The sequence below is a fragment of the Chionomys nivalis genome, chromosome 13, assembly GCF_950005125.1.
Source record: "Chionomys nivalis chromosome 13, mChiNiv1.1, whole genome shotgun sequence".
Taxonomy (NCBI): domain Eukaryota; kingdom Metazoa; phylum Chordata; class Mammalia; order Rodentia; family Cricetidae; genus Chionomys; species Chionomys nivalis.
This window is the reverse complement of record NC_080098.1, coordinates 58,736,626-58,760,641: the sequence shown is the minus strand read 5'-3', so window position 1 is coordinate 58,760,641 and position 24,016 is coordinate 58,736,626. Positions and strand designations below refer to the sequence as shown.

Genomic DNA, 24,016 nt, shown 5'->3' with positions numbered 1-24,016 from the left:
AAAACATCATCTACTTTCTGTTCTGATGCTGCTGTCTCCACTACCCACTGCTTGCTGCTTCTTACTGCCCTGCTGCTGGATTCAGGCTCTTGAAGCACTGAGATTTGGACAGGGAGCAGTCCCCTCCTTTGGTAAATGGGCAATATTAAAATCATTCACACTTCCATCAGAGTTTTCCAATGGCCTCACTTCCTTTTCCTGGAGCCTTGCTTTAAAAGGTTTCTAGGCTGTGAGCCCTGGGAAACTCTTTAGAGAATATGTAAGACTGGCCCCAATAGCCACATTGTTATAGTTTGGATTTGGAGTGTCCCTCCAAAGTCCGATGTGTTAAGCTTGGTCTCTAGTCTGTGGCCCTATCAGGAGGTGGTTCAATCTTTAGAAGTGGCGTCCATTGGGAGGAAGTTCAGAGGTGTGCCCTTGAACAGGGTATTCGGACTCCAACTTTTCCTCTTCCCGACTTTTTGCTTCCTGGCAGTCGGGTGAGCGGGCAGCTTTCATCAACCCTATTATTCCTGTCTTCATAAGAATTTGTTCCCTGGTCTCTGGCATCAGAAGCAGTCCTTGAGAGCTTGACCATGAGACTGGAGAGTTTGCCTGTTGGGGTTTGAACATGCTTTTAACATAGGCCTGCCCTTCACTCACAAATACTGGTGGAATCAACTATGTGTCACGGGGCATCCTGGGGCAGTCACACTGGTGAGAAGGGACAACATGGCAGTTTCCGAGTGACAGGATTTAAGGGTTACGGATGCATCTGGGAGGCATGTAGAAATCAAAGTCTATTCATAGGTCACATGACTGACTGAACAACCTGAAGGGCAGGAGATAGATTATTCTCAATGTCCAGACTTAGGTTTCGGTGTCTTTCTCCTTCGGCAGATACATGGCATCTCTCTGACTCTGCCTTCTTTCTCTCTGCCTTCGGATTAGTTTTCTCCACCTAACTCCATTTGGTCCATAGGCCAATTAGCCTAACTCCATTCTTTCCTGCCACAGGCCAAAGCAGCTTTGTTATTAATCAATGGTAATAAAACATATCCATAGCATACAGAGAGGAATCCCACATCATATGACTGCAGCAGACAAGGAGAAACACATTGGAATATAAGGAAAAGGTGCTAAAGAGAATAATCAGAAGGTCTCCGTACTCACGTTCCCTAGTACCTAGGAAGGCAGTGCCAGAAATTCAGAAATAACAGTTGTGATTCAAGCAGGGGCATGCCGAAGGAAGAATGACTAAAGTTTGGGGTTTTCATGACAATGACGTAATGTCTTTAAATAAACACTGACGAGAAAGGAAGAAGTCGAAGACAGTGGCTCAATGTCAAGGACTTTGGGCCCAGATAACATGACTTTTCTTCCCCAAAGGTTGAATTTTATAGCCCAAGGTTTTGGGGAACTATTTTAGGAAATTTTCCAGGTGGGAGAGCAGAAACAATCTCATGTTTAGGGCACATTGCAGGATTCAGGATACTGGGAAGAGGGTGAGAAATTTAGGGAACAGGGTTTCCAGGAAGGAGAAGAGAAAGAGGAGTCAGCATGCACACCAGCGCTCAGCACCTCAAGTCTTTATGCAGTGCTGTTGAAAGTCTTAACCGAGGCTCGCATCGGGTCAGACCTGGGCAGAAAGGAGATTCCTCCAGCAGCCCTGGGGAGGGCAGATGGAGGCGGAGAGAAGAAGATGAAGTTTTGGGCGACTTTCTATAAGTATGCATTGCAGATCACCAAGAAGGTGTTAAAACTAAAAAGAAATTAAAAGCAGGCTATAAGAAAAATTGAAAAGGAAGCCAACTAGAATGGGCAAAATGAGCTGTGGAGCAACAGTGTGTTTGGACCTCCCTGCCTTTAGATGGTACCAGCTGCCTGAGTTGCTGCTCCTGCAGTGGCAGCAGCTGGGTTGGATGGCTGATAGAGTTTAGATCTGGACGTAGGAGAAGTTAAGTAGCTCCCCTCCATGTCCTCATGCCCCCAGGTTCATGGCTCATGCCCCCAGGTTCCTGTTCTGTTTGCGTTCCTCAGCGATGGACTGTGGTGAAGAATTGTGAGCTGAGATAAACTCTTTCCTCAAGTTGCTTTTTGGTCACGTGTTGCACTACGGCAATAGGACAGTGACTGAAGTTGTTCTCAGCTGCATCTTTAAGCAATGGATAATAAAAACAGTTCAGAAATTGTTGCATTACAATAATTGCAACCAATTAGGAGGGCTTTTGTAAACCCAGAGTGGCAAGCAGCAGAGAAAATATTAAAAAGGCATAATTATAAGTCTAGTTAAACGAAACTAGATAAGTGATTATTAAACTCAAATACTTAGCCCATAAGTGCAGAAGATTGCTGAGGCAACCAAGTTTAATTAATTTGTACTTTAATCACTCACGCTACATTTTCATCTATTCATCTGGTGACAGAGGCTAGCGCTCAACCTGACTGCTCTGCCATCAGACAGTGACACTGGAGGGCACAAGGCCAACTTGTGAATACAGTTTTAAAAAAGGAAGAAAACCAAAACAGAACAGAGCTCAGAATCAAGTACTCTCCTGATGCAGGGATGTGAGAGCTAATGGGATAAAGGCAAGAGGAAGGGGAGGGGTGTGGGCCAAAAGTATTGTTGAAATCAACCGCCTTTAATATACATCACAGAAAGCCTACTTTGCTAAGCTCTCTGTTCTCAATCTCAAGGATAGCTTTATCAGGCAGCTGGGGAGGGGAAGGGCACCACTCACCCACACAAGAATCAACTCTAGGGTCTGATACAGGAAGGGGAATGATGAACCAAGAGATGGGAAGCCAGGCAGCTGAGCTAACTCAGAGCCTGCCGACAGAGGGAGGCCTGGGCTAGCATCTCCTAAGGGCTTACCAGCAGCAGATCCAAGGGGACAGTCTTTAATAGGCAGCTGGGTCTTCCTCTATGACAACCGGATTTTGTCTGGTCTACAGGGAAATGGTTGGAGATGTTTTTATTTCTCCTTGGAAATCCAGGAAAGATCATATTTGACTTCTGTATGATTTTAGTCAGGATGAACCCAAAACATCTGTGCATGCTGGTGCTGTGTCCAACCCTTGGTGTTACCTGGAGCACTCTATGGGTACGTGTTGACAATAGGTAGGTACAGTACTTCACCTGGCATCCTTACTCTGGGTGACTCGGCTACCGAAAAGCCCCTCCCCTCTTGAGCTTTCCCCCTCTCCATGCTGGAATGTCTACTGGCTTGGTCTTGGGCAGCCCCAGCTGCGTGAGTTCATGAGGCCAACGACTGTGTCATTTCTAGATGACATTGATTTTGCAGAAGTCCTTCTACACTTCTGACTCTTAAATCTTTCTGTCCCATCTTCTGCAGTGTCCTCAGAACCTGGGGGTGGTGGTATGTGATATGGAGGCTCCATTTAGGGGAGGAGGGGTAGCCTGGGAGAACTTGGAGTGGAGGAGTAGGGGGGTATATGATCTAAATTCACTGTATATATGTCTGAAATTATAAAGAAAACAATAATAAAATGCCCCCTTTGAGGATGGCACCGATGGTCCAGTGAGCAGAAATTGTAGAGCCTCCAACTGGGCCACAGGTCAGAAGGAAGCCATGGTCTGTGCTATTAGATGTCCACCTGGAGAGGAGAGAGACAGAAGGAGCAGGACATGTGGACCCCTTGAGAGGCTGTCCCTATGTGCCAAGTCGATGATCCAAAATAAAACCCGAACAGGGCTTTCTGTTTCTTATCTAGACAGGTCAGTACTTCCCTCAGGTTTTGACGGGAGTGACAATGGCAGGGGTAGTGAGGATGAGGATGATGACAATGACACCACCAAGGACTCAAGCGTTTGGATCTGAGACGTCCCCCCAAGGCCCATGTGGTCAAGGCTTGGTCCCACACGGTGGCATTTTTAGGACAATGCGGAACCTTTCAGAGGTATGGCACAGTGAGAAAAAAGGTTTCTGGGAATTTTTACTGAGGGGGAGGATGGTCAGAGCCCTGACCCCTCCCAGCTCCGTCTTTGCTTCTTGCTATAAAGTAAGGAGACTTTCTGAGCCTTCACCACACTGCCCTGACTCAGCCCAGGTCCATTGTGACAGGATCCTGTGAGTATGAAATCTCTGAAGGCTTTGACCAAATTAAAACTTCCCTCTTTTTTTTTTACCTAAACAAGACCAGCACAAGATCAGGCCCATCAACATTCCATCATGGGTAGGGGTAGGCTCATGGGACTCTATGTCTTCTTGGAATGTCTGGGTAGTGGATGTTTGCTTGGGTAGGGGGAGCCACTTGGCTTGGTGGTAGAGCCACAGGTAGGTTGCCTGTACTTCATCAAACACACCCCATTCCAAGTTCATGCAGACAGCTCTAATTAGACTTAGTGCCTCACCAAAAGAGATATAAAAGTAGACGCTGGCTACTTGGAAAGTAGAAGAACATTTAGCCAGAGAGGGAGGGGGCAAAATAGACCAATTAATAGTAAAACTGATCAGATGAAATGGTACGCATGCATAAAATTATAAAAGCAAAACAGGCCCTTTCCTTCTTGTAAGTTGATTTAATTCAAGTATTTGACACAGTGGCAGAAAACACAATGACAACGATGCCAGGGATGATGATGATGGTGACAGGACCAGTATTAATGGCAGCTGCTATTTCTTAGTCACCGCATCCGTGCCAGCCCTGAGCCAAGCACTTGTATTAATTACATCACCTTCTGAAACCCTCACCCTGCTCTCAGAGTCTGGGTCACACAGTGTCCCCACTGTATGACTGGGAAACTACAGGGAGGGGCTAATGAGTAGGAAGCAATAACTGCCTAGAAGCAAAGAAACACTTGCTTTTTAATTAAGACATGCCTATTTTTAAAACATCTCCCCATTGTGTGAAGGTCTGGCTCTTCAAGTCTGTGTCACTGACTGAGCTGTTAGGAGGGCTCCAGGGCTGAGGAAAGCCATGAGCTTCTGGACATGAAAAGGTTACAAAGCAGATGCCAGTATGAGCAGATTCGACAGGCGTGTAATCTTACCCTAAAATGCATTCTATGCCTACCTGTCTGTAGGTTCTGTGAAGGATGCCCACACTGGGACACCAGGGCCTGAGGAGCTGTAGGACATTGTCTACCAAGTGCCTTTGCTATGAACTTTGATTAGAAGACAAGAAGATACCTGTTTAGACCGGAATAAGCTTGCACCTTCTTCACTTAGAAAATGTTACACATCGTGTACAGTGAAAGACTGTTAATTTTGAAGCCAAGATGGTGCGGGTTCAGATTTACCACCTGGGGATCCTGGTGGACTTGAGTTCTTCTTCGCCCCCATCATGTGACAACAGCTTCATTCTAGGGGGTTCGCAAAGAACCTGGATTTAATTCTAACACTAGACATAGGCATGAGGTCCTGGGCTGGCCAGTTACCTTCTCCCTGCGATGACTCACTCAAGAATGAGATCAACCAATGAGACTCTTTTCAGGATCTTGTTGGGTCTCTTAACAGACAGGGAGGATTCGAGTGGAGTTACAGACTAGATGTGTTGTAGGGAGCTGCGGGCTGTGTTCCTGCCTCCCCAGCTCCCAGTCACCTGGCTAGCTTATGCCCCGAAATAACAACACACAAACTGTATTCTTTTAAACACTGCTTGGCCCATTTCTATTCATGTGTGTAGCACCCCAAGGTGCGCTTACTGCGAAGATGCTAGCCTACGTCCATCCTGGGTCGGAGCTTCATCGCGTCTGCCCAGGAGAGGGGAGCATGGTGTCTGGCTCTGAGAGGAGCTGCCCTGCATCTGAGCTCACTTCCTCTTCCTCCCAGCATTCTGTTCTGTTTACTCCACCCACCTATGTTCTAATCTATGAGGGCCAAGCAGTTTCTTTATTATTTAACCAATGACCTTCCTCCATCATAGATGTGTTACCACCATAGTCAGTATAGGAGCTGAAAACTGAAAAATCTTTAGCTTTGGTTAATAGTGAATGAACCTCACAGTTTCAAAACAGCCCATAAGGTTCACGAAGGTATGATCTTGTTAAGAAGGTATGATCTTGTTATGTCAACCACTTTCCATTTCCTAAGCAGGGTCCTGGAACGACAAGGTTGTTTCTAGTCCATGACCACAGGCTTGAGGAATGCAGAGCACAGATAACAGGCCAGACAACTGGGTTCCATTTAAGCCTACAGTTACACAGACTCAGTGTTAAAACCATCAAGATGCCTAGATGTTGTCAGCAGAGTTCCTCCTGAGACAGTCAACACGAAAGTCCAGTTTCATCTGGAATTTAACCTTCAACCACTGACGTGTATAATGACTACAGAATCCTACCAAACGGGCTCTCATTTGATCCGCAGAATGTGTGTGACCTGAGAACAGAGCTTGGCTGTTTAACTTGTGAATGAACGTGTAAGACACGTGTTAATCCACAGATAATCCTTAGCTAACGTGAACTCTTTGTCTCTCAGGTCTAATGTTCTTGCAGTGAAATAATTTGTGCCTTCCAGAGTCAAGTCAAACCTCAGCTAAGACTGGCTTCTCCTACATAGGTCAGTGAATTCTTTCTGTTAAATCAGACAGTAAACACTGTCGGCTTCATGGACCAGACAAGTGTCCTTTGTAAATGCACAAGTCTGATATTGCCCCTGAAGGCAGTCATAGGCCAATCTATACAGTGGACAGCACAATGTTCTAATACAACCTTATTTATAAAAAACAAGCAGCTGGTTCTCAGAGCCACAATATCTAACCCTTGTCCTATAGCTCAGAGCTTCAGGTGATCTTCCTGATGTGTTGTGGGGAGAGGTTGCCTTAGAATAGAGTCAAGACAGGAGAAGAGAGCAGAGAAAGACTTGATGACAAGACACTGTTATGTCACATGGAACCTTGGATCCCGCAGAACTTGAAACTTCAGTCCCTGGACACCTTTCTCACATGAGTCAATAGCTCCTTTTCCCAATTAGGTTAGACTGTGTTAGAGCCCTCTCTTACTTGCAAACCAAGGGAAAGGACTTGGAATTTTTAAAACTATACACAATCTCACCTGAGCTAAGAGTCTCTGAAGTGGTAAATCCCAAAGTCTACTGTCTCTGTAAAGGAGGGATGGTGTCAATTTAGAAGGATTACCAGGTGTTTTGAGCTGGGTCATAATGTTCCCATAGGCCGAGTGTTTAAGGTACAGTATCAGCTGGTAGTCCTTCTGGCACGTGGTGAAACTGTCAAGAAGTGAGGTCTGCTGGGAGGAAGCTAGGACCATGGAGCCATGGCCTGGAGGGGGATTTTGTGATCCCACCCCTTTGTCTCTCTCTGTGCTTTCTGGTCACTGTGAGGTGAGTAGTGTTACTCTGCCACGTGCTTTCTACTGTGGTCTTCTGATGCTCTATGACAGTTCCTCAAACAACGGAGCTAGTGACCATGGACCAAAACGTTTGACACCAGGGGCCAAATAAATGATTTTTCCTTTAAGTCAATTTTTCTCAGTTATTTTGGCACACCAGTGGAAATCCAACCAACACAGCGGGCAGATCCTCAAAGTTCCCTTTGTGGTGGAAAGCATGTGTTTAGAAAGGGCCATCTAAATACAAAAAGGCTCTTGTGGTACCAGGTAGACAATAGGACCATTAACAGCTTCTCTGGGGATGAAGTTTCTGATCCCTTCACTGCCTGCCTGGGTCTTGGGGAATGATAGAAATTTTGCTTGGTCTCAACTGTGCCTAGAGTTTCCTAACCAGTGATCTCAAACTTCACAGCACATAAGACTATCATCTGAAATGCTGGTTAAAATGTCTGATCCCTCTTCTGTGTAAGAAGTGCTAAACATGGAACATGAGTGTCTAATTAGGAGCTCAGGTGTCTTGGCCTTGACCCCTCAAATCACTGGAAATTCTTTTATAAATCTCAGTGCTCATGTGGTGATTCATTCTAAGTATTAGATTCTCATTCTATCTCCTTAGGTCTTCAAAACATGTTTATCCTATGAGAATAATTTTTTCTAACTTTATTTCCCTTCAATTATGACTAACATACGTCACATTACAAATTGGCTTTTTAAAGGCTCCAAGGATGTTTGTTATACACCTTTTAAGCTTTCTTTAACTCTTGGTATTCAGAGTCAGTAACAGCTATGACTGGTTAGTGTTTGCCTGTGGGACATTATGAAGGTTTTATATGCCCTAGTATGCCAGACGATGCAATAATGTCTTGTGTGTTGTATTACACATTTGCAAGAAGGAAGACAAAGAGGAGTCCAAGAGATTTGCCCAGAATTTGCCAACTTACAGAGAGAGTTCAAATTCTTGTCCTGCGCTGGTGAGACAGCTCAGTCAGTGCATAAAGGTGCTTGTTGCCAAATATAATGATTGGAGTTTAGTTCCAGGAACCCACACGGTAGAAGAAAATAATGACCCCAAGATTCCTCGTGACTGCCACATAACAGGTGAAGCATGCAGATACATGCACACGCGCATGCACACGTGCGTGTGCACACACACACACACAAATGATTCCTGAATCTACAGATTGTTCATATGGCTCACATATTGTGTTATGGGAATGGCTTGAAGATGCTCAAGGTCTGCGTGATGCCCTTTGTAAACAGACTTTCTTGCCATTGATGCTGTTAGGGTTTATACGCTCCTAGGCCTTGTATAACCCTTGATCTCGTTCCAAGATTTCCTGATATCAGCTTGTCGAAGAAGGGCAAGATGCCAGAGAGTCGCATGAAAGCTTGCATTCCATTTAAAAACTATTTCTTAGTCTATTTCCTCTTAAGCTCCGAGTTCTCATTTCCTTCCTCGGATGACATGACAGTTTCTTCATGTGGCTCCCAGGAGCTCCCAGACCCGTGTTTCAGTGACGTTTCTTCATTTTTGTGGCAATTGTATGGAATCTAAACAAGATTTCTGGGAAGGATATTTTTGCCAGGATATTGAGTCCTGCTAAAATAGCCTTATTTTCTTTCTTCCCTTTCCAGGGGTCTGTATTTTAGCTACTATCAATAGCTGTAACTGGGCTTGGCTTGACAAGAAACTTTGTTGTTTCCTAAGAAGTGTACAAGGAATTTTCTACTTCCCTTGTCTCATAATACAGGTAGCTAGTGAGTCCTGTTAGTCCATCCTAGAAGCAAATGGCCTTTCCTTAGTGTCCTATCGGTCCTCTCTCTAGTGACCTTTAATTATTCTTTTGCATGGATGGTGTTAGAATTTTAACACACTATCAACAGGATAAGCAATTTGTTAATTTTTCCCTCAAGAAGTTTTTGGGGGCTAGAGAGATGGCTCAACACTTAAGAGCATTTGCTGCTCTTGCAGAGGACCCCGATTTGGTTCCCAGAACCCACATGACAGTTTAAAACCAGCGATAGCTTAGTTCAACCTCCTCTGGTCTCTGAAACACCATACATTTACACAGTGTATGAGCATACATGCATGCAGAAAAATACTCATACATATTAAGTAAAAATAAATAAATCTTTTTTAAAAAGTAAAAAAAAAATGAATTCACCTTCAGCTTAGTGCTAATTTTTTGTGTTTTTAAATTTTTAGGACTAAATATATATGGGTCTCAGAATTTGGACTGTGAACATCAAAGCTGTAAGTACCCGTTATGACTCGGTACCCAAACTTTATGCAAATCAACCTCTCAGAACTGTATTTCCTTAACCTCATAATTGCAACAACGTCATTTATTATCTTGATTATTTACATCATCATTATGTTAGCATGCAAACCTGCAAGTGGCGCTTATTTAATAGGTGATCCATAAATATTGTCTGTCCTTATATTTTAGTTATTGATTGCTTAGGCCTGCTGCTCCATCTATAGTCACTTGGGGCTTCACCTGAGCCTCCTCAGGGTTTGCAAGGGAGAAGCTGCTGTGTCTTAGCTGGAGGGCATCAGAAAGCACAGTTAATAACTATGAAATGGAACCCTTCCATTCTGCGGAGAATCGCTGCTAACTGAACCGCACAGTCCCACCTGGGACTCCTCCACAAAGTTGCTCAAGGGGAATTTTGCTAGAACTTGGGCTTGCAATCTGTCAACCACCTTTTCCTATTTCCTGGCAATATGGTATTTTAATTGATATAGCATCTTTGCAGTTTTCCTCTAGGTTGCATAGTGAGAATTGTTGTGACTTTAATTAGATCCAATTGAACGTGTAGTCCCTACTTGTCTTTCCAAAACTTACTATTGACTAGTTGATTTATTTCAGCGGTGCTTGGGTAGAATTCAGGGTTGTATGTGTGCTAGGCAAGTGATGTATCACTGGGCCACATTTCCATCTCTTCTTTCCAAGATGCCTGAGCACTGAAAGATGAGACATTGGGTCTAAGAAAAAAAGCATGGAATTGCAAAGAACAGACTGAATGTCCCAACTCTTGCCCTCATAGCTGTCCCTTCTGGATCTTTAGGGAAGTAGAGTTGTCCTTCTGTATCTACAGGTGCCTTACATACAGAGTCACTTAACTTTGAAAGTATTCAAAAGGACTTGGGCCCTTACTAAACATGTACACACCTTTTCTTGCCATTATTCCATAAGTAATTCAATATAATGACCATGTATACATCAATGACATCATATTGCATATAATAAGCTACATAGAGATGCTTTGGATCATGTAAGAGCTTTGTGTAGACCCTTTGAAAATACTATGTCCTTTTACATAAGGAACTTGAGTATGCAAATATTTTGTTATTTATGGGGACTTTGGAGCTAGAGATTATAAGGCACTGGCTTGATAAAATGTATTGAGCATTTATTATAGGACTATTAACAATTGAGGAAAGAGGGGAAGTCCTTATTCTTTTAAGTCCTAAAATGAAACCACACAAAAAAAAAGCCAACAAGCTCTCATCTTCAGAGGGTCAAAACTGAGCATCTACACACTGAAAGACAGGAACCATGTACCAACATCTACATGCTGAAAGACAGGAACCCACCCAGCATCTGCATGCTGAAAAGACAGGATCCCTTGGCTTGTAAGATTGGATGATCTTTAAGGGCAGTATTCAAACCAAGGCCCTCAACTGTTTCTAAACTCAAGGTTCAAATTCCAAAACACCACCAATATCTGCAGGCATCCCTGACTGCCCAAGACTTATGTCTGCACACACACGCACACACAAAAGAAAACTCATTGAGTGTGACTCATAACTGGGAATGTGGAAGCAACATTCAAACTCTAGGACTGAAATTCCCCACTGTGACTGCACCCACCCCAGGGGTTCCTGAGCTACTGTCTGAATGGCAGTGTCCTTCCCCCCACCACAGACTCCATGAAGAATAGAATCTGACTTTGACATCCTTGTTATTCTCCTAGCCAGTCAAGACGGTGAGGGCCAGCTGGGCTAATGATGCACACAGCTGTCTCTCCTGATGAGGCTTCTACTTTATCTGTCCAAAAAGAGTCTTTATAGGGTACAGAGCTCAGCAGAGAACAGGTGATCTTTCTATGGGAAGCTGTTCTATGGAGTTCATCAAATAGCCATGCTTGATACTGGGAAATTATGAAGAAGGGTCCAGTTCTGTCTCTGAAATGCAAGATCGGTGCTATAGCATTCTCACCAACCCACAGTTCCTACATTTGACCCAACTGCTGGGTGAGATGTATTGATGTCTGTCAAGGCATCCTCATTGGTAACATACTTAAGTGCAAAAGAGTCAACAGAGAGCTGACACCAACTATCCAAGTAGTGCTTTGTCATTGTTAAGCACTCTGGTAGTTATGATACCCGTGCAGCCTCTTCAGTATAAATCAACAAGAGCTGGTGTGAGTATACTTGGAAAATACAAATGGAACCATCAAATAAGACAGGACTCCATTAAAAAAAATTGTCAAGGGCTGGAGAGATGGCTCAGAGGTTAAGAGCATTGCCTGCTCTTCCAAAGGTCCTGAGTTCAATTCCCAGCAACCACATGGTGGCTCACAACCATCTGTAATGGGGTCTGGTGCCCTATTCTGGCCTGCAGGCATACACACAAACAATATTATATACATAATAAATAAATAAATATTTAAAAAAAATTGTCAAGAAGCCTCTTGACAGAAATTCAAATTCCTCCAGGATCAACACTTACTGAAAGCAAACTCTATGCGCAAGGTTGCACTTGATGCAAGTATTCTGGTGATAAGTATTCTGCTTATCAAACATGTCATTTTAAATCAGCCAGTCATGTAGGAATGTGAGGCCAAACTCAGACCACTCAGAGTGAGCCAAAGTGGGTACTGTTTATGGTTAGAAATAAAAAGAGTGGGGACTCACACTTGGTGTTCTTGCCTGCTAGATGCCTGTGGGTCCACACACCTTCCGCAAAAGTAAGATTTTCTGACTTGTCAAAATACTTTGGATCGCATGGTAATTTTTTCGAGACCCCAGACCCGTTTCTCACAGCACATCACATTCTCTTTGCCAACAAAAAACTTAGCAACAGCTTGCCAAAACCCTTTTTCCTTTTCTTTTTTAGTGAACACAAATTCATTTTTGCTCATTCAGAGACAGTTTGCTGTCCTCCTCTAACTGTAGGTGTGGCCCTGTCATCAACCTTTGACCAATGAGACGTGTGTCAAAGAGTTTTGAATGACTACAGATAAGTCTATTTAAGTGGAAGAGACAAGACACTTCAGTTTTCCTGTCTGAAGGTTCCTTGAGCAGAGACATAATGGCTGGCACACAGCAGCCACGGAGGAGGGCAGGCCTCATTTTACAGCTATGAAGAAAGTGACCGGGTAGCATCCTATGGGCCATTATCTAGCAACTTTGAATGGCTACCTCTGCACCTCTTCTATATAAGAGATAAATACCCATCTAACTTCTAGTATCCCTACTTATTTTGCTTTTCTGTAGCTGGACTTAATCCTCACGTAAGGAAGCAAGTTGCTTCAGTATATATGGAGTGTTGGCACGTTCAAATCTTTCTTTCTCTCTGGCAGAACTTCAGAAACTTTTATAAGCTGTTCCTCAGTCTGTAATGAATTCAAATTCGTTCAGGACTTTTGTTCCAACACTTGAATATTCATTTAAAGGAAGCTGGTCTATCAGAAGGAACTTATGCACACATGTGTATGCACATGCACAAAAGCACAGCCCTCTGACCAGGTAGAGCATTTCTCCTTCTCTGTGGTCTTGGTTTAAATCCTTGAATCTCCCGGGGCTATTCTCCTTCAGCTACTTCATTCACTCCTGTGGCTTTAATTAACATGGGGATCAGAGGAGTTCTAAATTCATACTTCGAGCCTAAAAGGGTCTCTTAATTGGCACAGTGTGTGACTCCAGTCAAGTTACTTCTCTGGTCTTTATCACATTTATAAAATGGAGATGGCAGCAGCATGGGGGAGAACGGGAGAGTGTTTCACACAAGTGAAAGGCTTACAGGAGTGGTAAGTGAAGTGGGTACCTGAAGTGAATGATTTTCAGTCTTACTCATTTTTCTCTCTCACCAATGACCATTGTCTAGCTGCTCAGAAAGAAATGTCTTGCTTGATTTTAAGGCCAGTTTTCCTCTAACTTCCACCAGACTCAATATTTTTGCCCAGACTCATCAGAGATAGCTCTTACGTTCTAACTATCTCTGCTTCCTTCCTCTGGTAGACCAGTTACCCACCTCACAGCTGCCCTGTCTATTGGGTTGTTTGTTCCCCAAGTGTTCATACAGCAGCTAAGGATACCTATCACGAACTTGGATTGAACACCCACTGGGTTCTCCCTGCACTTATGAGAGAATCTAGGGGCTTCATATCTGCTTAGAGATGGCTCACACATGCCTAATATCAATAGAAACTGGCAAACCCTGTCCTGGAGTGACCAGACATGAGATCCACGAGTTAGGGCAAATTTGTTCATTTTAAAATAGGAATAATATGTGTTACCAATAGAGCTGTATAGTACAGAAGCCTGTCTCTAGCCAAGGTTAAGAGTCTAACAATTATTATAAACTTACAATAATATTCACATAAATTCATGTATTAAGTGTAATAAATCTTGCATTGGTATTCCTCTAGCTATAATCAGAGAGTTTCTTTAAGCTCTAAAATACAGTTGTAGGAATAATTTAAGCAGAAAGTTAAAAATGCACTAAAATGGTCTGGAGGATTTAAGAAAAAAATCCAAGCTTCAATTGGATGCTAAGTCTATTTTTACCATTTAGCATTTAATTTACATGAAAATGACACTCTAATGAAGAATGGGAATACAATATTTATAGACAAATGACAGCAGCAGAGCACACTGGCTCCTCTAATAAGACATATCTATAATTCATTTTTGTTTTGGGAACACGAAATAATTTGTGTTTTAATCTCATAGTAAATCAACCAGAAAGGCCAAGAGGAATTCAAACACATTCACACCATGTAGCAAGGCAAGCAAATGCCAATGATCCCTGAGGAATTTATTTAAGTGGAAATGGCTTGATAGCGGAGTAGAGATGCTAAGCAGAAGAAAACTGGGTGCCAGGAAGCCAGTGTTTTCACAGATCTCTCTGCCTTTGATATTTGCTGAACAATCTTTCAGGAAACATTGGAAGCTAATTGCTTGATCTACTTCCTGCAATTTTGCTACTACCCAAAAAAGGAAAAAAATATTTTGGCCATTTATACTGGCTCAAATGCAAATATAATCATCCCTTCTGACAGTTATAAAAAGTTAGGGAGCTTACAGAAGAATTCTGCTTATTTGAGAAAGTGTCAACTCAGGAGGGCAAGCCAGACTAAAGATTTGCTCTTGACAAATGGAGATGCCTGCACAGTTAGAACATATCAGTTTGACAAGTCCTCTGTGCAAGTCACAGATAAGACCTTGACCAGAACCAGAAGCTGGGTTGTTCCACCCACAGCCCTAAGCTACACCCACGGGGGAGAGGCTCTCCACCAGGCAGAAGATGACTCTAAGGCACAATATGGCAGGAAGTGGTTGGAGGAGACACTCTTTATTAAGTACTTTAGCAAAAATTGGTTTGTCCAACAGACCTAGACCTGCCTTTTATGAATTCAATTCAATACACATTTAGGAGGGATGGAGCGGGGGAGAGAGACTAAGAATCCACTAGTCAGACAGATTTATAGAAACCAATTTTCAGATTTTTTTGAAGATAAGACGAAATAGGGATTTTAGAAGAACTATTTCTTGGGGCCATTTTTCTCTATTATATTTGGTATAAATTGTAGACCATTTTATTAAGAACTATAGAGGAACTCTTTGTTTAGGGCACTCTGAAGGATGGGGGATGGCATGCCAGCTGTCTTCGGAGCTGCAGCATTCTGGCACTGCACAGGGTGAGGCTGTCTTGGTGACAGACTGAGTCAACTGTTCCGAGGCTAGCCAACTAGGGTAAACAGCGAGAAATAAACAGCATCAGAGCCGAGGCTAGCCAACTAGGGTAAGCAGCGAGAAATAAACAGCATCTGGGGCTGTTACGAAAATAATTGCCAGTGGCTGCTGCCTACAGCTTTCTGTCCAAGGACCCAGGATTTCAGGGGAGCCTCTTAACAGATGGCTCCTTAGGGAAACATTGTCCATAAAATTGGTAATTCTACTTTGCTATGTGATATTCTTGTGATAATGTCAGCTCAGATATGCCAAGGATATGCAGCCGCTGCACCATGCACTCAAAAGGAAACCAGAGTTCCAGCTGTGGTGTAGTTGGGACTGGAAAGAGGTACAGGGGTGGAGGGTGGGATAACGTAGTCTATTTTGCCAAGCTAGAACTCTGCCAAGAAGTAGTGGTGCAGATACTACGGCCGCTGCAAATCCAATGGTTAAGAACTGGCAAGTAATTCCGTGTTGTTAATATTTTGGAGTCTGGGTTGGGCAAGATTCTGAGTCCAACATAGTGCTGCTGATTCTTTCTGTGGGACCTTTCTGTATCAATTCTGCATTTATCCGCCTGTATAGAAACTGTGGTCAGTGCCTTTGTTGGGACCTTGCTGTTCCGAGCTGCCTTTCTCTGTGTAAGAGTAGCGTGCAGTAAGACTGATGCCTTAATGCTGGAGAACACAGGAATCTGGAGGAGGTTGGTTCATTTTATGATATTCAGGAATGAAAGTAAAGTCTTTTTAAAAAAAACATGTGATGCTGGCTTATGAACCACAGACTTCATAAATGCTAGGCAAGCACTCTGCCATACACCTGTGACACCAGTTCCAAGTGACAATTCTGTCTTGCTGTTTGAAACAAGGTCTCACTATGTAGCCCAGGCTGGCTTTGAACTCTCAAACCTTCTCAGCCTCCGATTACAGGAGGGCATCACCACATCCAACTGCTTTTTTTTTTTTGTAAGTTTTACAAAGTTGAGATTTTTTTCTTTAACTTAAAATGTTGACCAGAAGTCCAAAATAACAACAACAAAAGTCAAACTTACTTTCTATAGTTCGAGACGATTTACAACATAGTGTTTCATAAACAAAATCACCACAGATACCCTGTACACAAGGAAAGAGGAATCTTGAAAATATCACTGTGGACAGGGCTGCAGGGTTTATTCCACTGCCCAGCAGTGGCTTCACAAGGACAGAGAGCTGATAAACAAGGGAGCACTTTGTCATTTATTGTTCACAGTTCCTCTCAGTCAAACAGGGATGGTGACAGCATCTGGTCACGCCATACACACCTGTATTTATATACATATATGTGTGTATATATTATATATGTATATATTATATATACATCACACACACATACACACACACACACACACACTCCATAGATATGGGGAAAATATAGCAAGCTCAAAAATAACCATATTTTATACACGCTCAGATTTTTTTTTTTTTTTGGTTTTTTGAGACAGGGTTTTTCTGTGGTTTTGGAGCCTGTCCTGGCACTAGCTCTTGTAGACCAGGCTGGTCTCGAACTCACAGAGATCCGCCTGCCTCTGCCTCCCGAGTGCTGGGATTAAAGGCGTGCGCCACCACCGCCCGGCTCACGCTCAGATTTAAAAGACTATGGACCATAACAAAATTTCCAAGCCCTCATGCTCAGTGCAAAAACCTGTCTCTTTAATGAATGATAAATATAAGAATAGGCCCATAAATAATTTGTCAAAATTATTCCACAGCTGTATAATGGCAGGGAAATACCACTGTGACTATTATACAACATTTAACAAAACATCATAGTCTCTGAATTGCTTTCTGTGATACTGAAAATGTGGTATTTTATTAGACTAGTCAATTCTGTCAGTCTCATGGATAGTGATGTGGAAATCTGCATGCCTATCCTAATGTAAGTATCTTCAAGACCTGATGTGAATGTAACCTCTCCCCTCTCTTCAGCTGAGCTTTATTCTCACACGTTAAACAGTCACGCTTCTTGACAGCACCTGGCCTAGGAGCATGTCAGGAGGACACAGCTTGATAACATTTTTCATTGTTGGCAAAACCAATTTCACCAAGTGGCTACTTTACCTGCTTCAAGTCATGAGAACTACTCTTATTAGTCAATGAAATGTCCCCTAAAGATAATCAATGCCCTTCAGTCATTATGAACAGCTTCCCTGAGAGGCATCCGGGTAGACAGAAAGAACAATACTCGCTCAAACAGCTGCCTCTGCCTGTGCACATCTGACACATCTATGAAGACAATCGATAGTTGTATAATATGCAACTCCACCATAAAGGATTAACCTTTTCACCACCGATATGGGAAAAATCCCATCAACCACAATCGATTGGTCTGGGACTAGAGAGATGGCTCAGTGGCCAAGAGAACCTATTGTTATTGAAGAGGACCCAAGTTTGTTTCCCAGCACCCACATAAGGCAACTTACAACCACTTGTAGCTCTAACTCTGGGGGATTTAATACCCTCTTCTGGTTCTATGTTCACCCACACACGTGACAACACACACGTATGCACACGTGTGTGCATGTACACACACACGCTCACACACACAGAGTGAGTGATGACACAATAAATGTGTTCACATTTTAAGAGCTAACTATATAGGCATGGTCATTAGATTTTACAATTAAATTTTTTTTTAAAAAATCAGTATAGAGGGCCATCCAGGTTGAGGCATACTTATTGGGCCAATGAACAGAATATATGAAAACAAGACTCTCTTGAGAAATCAGAAATAGGTATACGCTATTGTTCATCTCAAGGACTTATCTATAACAGTGGTTTGCAATTTGGGGATGGGTTTGCCTCCTATTGGACATTAAGCAAGGCCCAGGGGTATTACCCATCAGTACAGTTGAGGTGGGGTTTGTTCCTGGCATTCTAATGGGGGAGGGGACGAAGTGGGTGTTTATCCCACACGGCACAGGGCTCTCTCCCACATGGAAGTCTGGCCTGGCTCAAGTGGCATTGCTAGAGCTGTGGGGTCTGGCTCTCTCTACCTGAGTACGTGCCTGGCAAGAAGCTGGAGGCTGTGCGGAAGCTCCTCCTTCACCTCGGCAGCACATCATGAGATGCTCACTGACTCAGCACAGGAGCAACTGTTCGACATGAGTATCCTCAGTCAGTAGAGAGGAGAAGGCGCTTCACCGCAGCAGACAGCTGCTTTGCATGTGTGATTTGTCTTCCGTGGTTCCGCTCTAACATAAATAGATCGTTTGGAAAGCAAGTGCTTTGACGGGTTTTAGTGTTCCTAGTTTATGAGCGATGGATTCCACTTCAGGGAATCCCTAATTAACAGAGCCAAGTGGTTAATTGATTCCACATGTGAAAAGCGGAGCTATTTATGCACACATAATGCTAAAATCTCCCCCATCAGAATTCCTATTTAATTGAAATTCTGCAAGATTTCCAAGGCATCAGTTCATTCTTTCCCGCATTCTTCATCTTGTAATTCTTCACGCTTCCTTCCTCCCCCATTAGCTACATCAGCACAGCATGTTGGGCTATGTGCCAGGCCCCGTGGGTAACGTGCCTAGGATTCTCTGTTTGCACGTTGCTAGAAGTCACTAACACATAAATTATCTTTCAAGCTCAAGAAATCTGGAGCTATTGACAGGTGAATGCAAATGAACATTGGATGAGAGCACCACAAGCAAGGATTCGAGGTCAGTTTACTTAACACAATGAAAGGCAGGAAATAAAAAGACCAGGAAGAGAGAAAACATTTAAAATAATATCCACTATCTACTGAGTGCTTATATGCTTGAGTTTGCACCTATTGGTGGATAATATAATCTCATTTAATCCTACTATCAACCCGATATACAGATGCCAGTAGATTCACCATATTGTAGATATGGAAATCGAGACATATGTAAGAAAGGTCACATAGCTTCAGGTGACATACCTGAGATCTCTGTCTGTTCTAGCATCCCTTGGAGAATGGTTGGGGTAGATATCTTATGACTCTCATTTCAAATCCGGTTTTTATTTGGTGCTCTTTGTAAATAAAGTTTTATTAGCACATAGCCAACCTCACTCACTTATATCTTGCTTATAGCTGCAGTTGCTCTACGAGTCAGAGATTATACGGTGAAAGCATAAAACTTTTACTATCTGCTGGTCTCTAAAGGAAAGGTTTTCTAGCACCTGCCTAAACTCTTTAATACTGAGTAACATCAACCTGATGCTGTGCTCCTAAACCCATTTCAGCCAGTTCGGTGAGCACTGCTATCCCAGCCAGTTCAGCGAGCATTGCTATTGCTATTCCTTTGTGCTGGTGTCCATCTTGAGGAATCACAATGTTACAAAGCTTTAAATTGTTTTAAACTGATGTACAAAAATATAAAATTTGTACATAGTAACAAGGTATTATACAATTTTTAAATCAAGCTAAAATCCCACATCCACTTACAGTTACCATTTCTTTGTAGCAGAAACCCTTTCTTTGGGCTCTTCAAAATCAGTGCATGCTGTTCTAGATAGCCCTCACGCCACTCACTAACACACCAGAATGCCCCGCTTCTGCCTGGCCAGAGTTCCTCACTCAGTGATCGCCCTTCTCCCTTCCCAGCCTCTGGAAAGCAACAAGTGAACTTAGGAAACCTCATCTCCTTGCTTAGGGAAAGAATTAAGCAAAAATGAAACAAATGAAAACAATGATTGGTTTCCTCACAACAAGTTGCATGCCAGATTTTTTTTTTAAAGTGGACAAAATAGGGCTCGTGAGATGGCTCAGTGGGTAAAGATGCCTGCCATGCAGCTGAATAACCCCAGCTCCGTTCAGATCCCAGAGTGGAAGGCGAGAACGGACACTTGAAAGTTGTCCTCTGACGTCTATGTGTGCACTGTGGTACTTGCGTGCATCAATTCACGTGCAACATCACACACAACAATAAATTAATAATAATAATCATAAAATTAATAAACTTAGTCATACTCTCAGAGGAGGCACAAGTAAGCAGGTCCCGCAACACCTCAGAGAGGAGAGTTAGCCAAGGTCCTCAGCAGGAATAAATGTTGAAAACCCACCTTCTTTTAACAGAAAAACATCTTCACTAGACTGAATTAAGCAACTGAATTATGCCTGATTTGTCCAGAAAGCAAAATTTATTATTCATGAAACATAAGAGTAGAACCAAGAGAGTTTCATAAACTCAAGACACGTCAAGTCACAGATGAGCAAACCAAGAGGCTCTTGATGTCTCCAGATGACAAAAGAGAAAGTTGTCCATGGTGCCTGTCAGATTGCTCAGTGGGTGGCTGGGCAAAGTTCTGAGGAGCCAGAGACTGGCAGGTTATTAAACCTGTCTGAGCCTCAGTTTCCAGATCTAAAAGGTGAGGTGTCTACTCCGGCTTTTGTGAGTGACTAGTGAAGAACACAGGAATACTACAGAGCAGGGGCTGCATCCGAAGAGGGAGCATGTGAGAATTTGTTATTAAACAATCAGAAAGGAGTCCCAGGGTCCTGGGGGCAAGATTCAGAGGTGGAGAGCTTGTCTAGAATGCCCCAGGTCCTGGGTCCCGTTTTCAGCAGCACAGTATTTATTTGAGTGAGCCACAGAAGACAACTAGAACCCAAGTCCTTATGTGAGGCCAGAGTCACAGTAATGACGGACGAACTCCCGTAACCTAAGATCCAGCCTGCCTCCTGGTTAGTACCTCATGCTTTTCCATGGGTAGTTAGTAGTAATTATCCATCTAACCTCTAAGCTTTTATTTGCTTGCTTGCTTGTCTGAGACTAGGCCTCACTGTGTGATACAGGCTAGCCTAGAACTTCCTACCTATCTCAGGCTACCATTGCACTTACCATCTGCCTGCCTCAGCATGTTGAGTGCTAGAATTGCAGGTATGCACCACTGTCCCTGTTTGCTTTCTACTGTTTCGTTAAACACACATGATCAAAAGCAACCCGAGGAAGAGGGGATTTGTTTGGTTTTTACTTCCAGGTAAAAGTTCATTATCAAGGGAAATCAGAACAGGGACTCAAGCAGGATCCTGGAGGCAGGAGCTGATGCAGCGGCCACAGAGAAATGCTGCTTACTGGTTTGCTCCTCATGACTTGCACAACCTGCTTTTTTATACCACTCCTCCCCCAGGACCACCTGCTGAGGGGTGGCACCACTCACAGTACCCTGGGACTTCCCACATCAATCACTAATCAAGAAAATGTTCCACAGGCTTGTCTATGGGCCAATCTGATGGAGACATTCTCTCAACTGAATCTTCCTCTTGCTAGATGACATTGGCTTTTTGTCATGTTGAAAAAAAAAGATATCTAACCAGGACAACCATCATGCCTGACCTTCCTGAAATTCTGTTTAGCCTTTGTTTCCCTCCTCTGACCTTCCCACGGGTGTCTTTGGCCAAGCTCCACCGATCTTCATCTCTCTAACCATTGCCTCTCCAGCTCCACACTCCTCAACCTATGCAGAGCAATCCTTGTCCCTCCGCACCGCGACATGAATCCCACACATCCTTTCCACCCTACCCTCCCTGCCGAAGACCTGCTGTTTTTGAAGGTGCATCTACTTAAGGCTAGATACATCTATATATATCACTTGTCATCCATTAAGCCAGTTGTCATTATTCCTGATTCATATCATTTGAATACTGTCTTGTAGTAGTACAAGATCTAATTTGAAATCATAACCTTGACACTTACTGTTGAAGAAACTGAGCCATACTGTTTAATCCCTCCAACCTTATCTTATTTTCTACCACACTGAGACAAAGAATGTCTCTCCCCTATCTGGGGAAGGTCACAGATAATTCCTGTAATTGACAGTGATTTTGGCAAAGGAAAATGAGGAGATGTTGTTTGTAATCCATAACACCAGTAACTCCTCTCTCCTCTCTTCTTTCTTATGTCATGGTATTCACCAACTAAGGATTGCTTTCCTCTTGATTTTCTCTGTCCAAACCAGTACTCTTGCAGAAAAAGCCTCCTGTGAGACTATACCCATACTGATCTCTTGCTTTGGTGAGTTCCCTCAGCACAACCCACCCAGTCTGTGGTTCTCACCTTGTGGCAATACTCTCATCCAGAGGACATCAGGTAGTATCTAGAGACAACTCTGTCACAGTGTGGGGGTGATGCTTATGACATCCATGTGTTTGAGACTAGGATGCTGCCAAGCACCCCACAATGTGTGGGATGCTGCCCTCCAAAATGAAGACTTTACTGGAATAAAATACTTTAGACATCCTGATTCAAATTGTTCCGGGCATTGAGGTCACAAGGTCTCCAAAATCCCCAGCCTGGCACAGGGTGGGAACAAATAGTCGGGCTATGGAACAGATGATGGCCCTCACACCCAGCCCAAATGAAATAAACTTCCAATCAAGTCAACAATTAGCATCCACTACTCAGGCTGTCACCCTTGCATGACAAGCACTTTACCAACAAAGCTATATCCCCAGCCCCAAAACTGAGACCCACCTGCCTCAGCCTGTCCCGTGTTGGGGTTACAGATGTGCATGCTACATTTGGAACTTTTGTTGTTGGTGGTGGTGGTTGGGTGGTTGAGTTTATTGTTTGTTTTATTTTCTGTTTTGAGACAGACTCTCACAGTGTCACCCCCAGCCCGCCCCCACCCCACCGCTATGCTCAAGCTCAGGCTATCCTATGCCCTTACTCCTGAGCCCTGGGGTAGCCTGGACTATAGGCATGCAACACTGTGCCTGGAACTCTTGTTTGCTTGGTTGGGAGCTTTTGGCAAAACATCACAGGTAACCAATGCCCTTTAGAATAGTCAGTGTGCACGTGTGTGCCTGTGTGCATATGAGCACGCATACACTTACAAACACACCACACAAAACCAAAAGCCAATCAATCAGATAAATAAAAGGAAGCACACAATAAGAAATTTTGGAAAAGAAGCACGCACACTTACAGCCTTAAAACATTTACAAGTTATAGCACTTAGAACCATTTACAAACAGCAAAGAGACATTCTCTCCTTCAGAAGTCTGGGCAGGGAGAGCTGCACTTTTGCTAGCCTCCCATCAACAGGACTAGATTTGGCCCAGACCCTGTTCCCATCAGCATTTAAAAAACAAATGGAAGAATCTGTCACGGCCACCTCAGAAACTGAACAAAACACTATCGATTTTGCTTTTATATTTAGATAGGAAGCAGAAAACTGTAACTTTCCTTTAACTTTAAAACTAACCAAAACTTCTGTGAGAGGAAAAAAAATGTATCTCAACATTATAATGACCTGCATTTCCATAAGGCAACAAAAGTACAGAGGCATCTGCCTAAGACCACACGAAAGGTACAGACTGTCATTTCCCCCATTAGTCTTCAGTTAGTCCCCTTCCGTTCAGTCTTTTACCTCTAAGTTTCACATACAGTTGTTAATTGTAAAAGTTCTCTGCCATCTGGAGCTGCCAAGCAATGGCAGAAAAAGCAGAGAACTGTGAACTCTGAGGAAGAGCAGCACTTCCTCAAGAATGCTAAGCCTAACCACCCTAGACCTTTCCGCAGAGAAAGGATCATTGGGGAGGCATGCTGGGCTGTGCAGCAGCCTCCAGAGACCATTCTTGAGGAGCAGGCCACTGCCCTGTGACTTCCAGAGGCTGAACAGGGCTCCGCCAGGCACAGGAGTGAGGAAAATCACAGCACAAAGATGCTGCAGCCACCATGTGACATCTGTCCTTCTAGCTCAGCAGTGTAGCTCTCTGTCTTCATCTCCAGGCCCTGTGAGTTACACAGTCTGTTCGGC

General features: G+C 43.4%; 1 protein-coding gene across 9 annotated transcripts in view; it reads right to left on the bottom strand.

The window, feature by feature from the left end:
* Positions 1–24,016, bottom strand: part of Phactr1 (phosphatase and actin regulator 1) — a 424,574-nt gene that overhangs the window by 164,713 nt on the left and 235,845 nt on the right. The window lies entirely within an intron of this gene.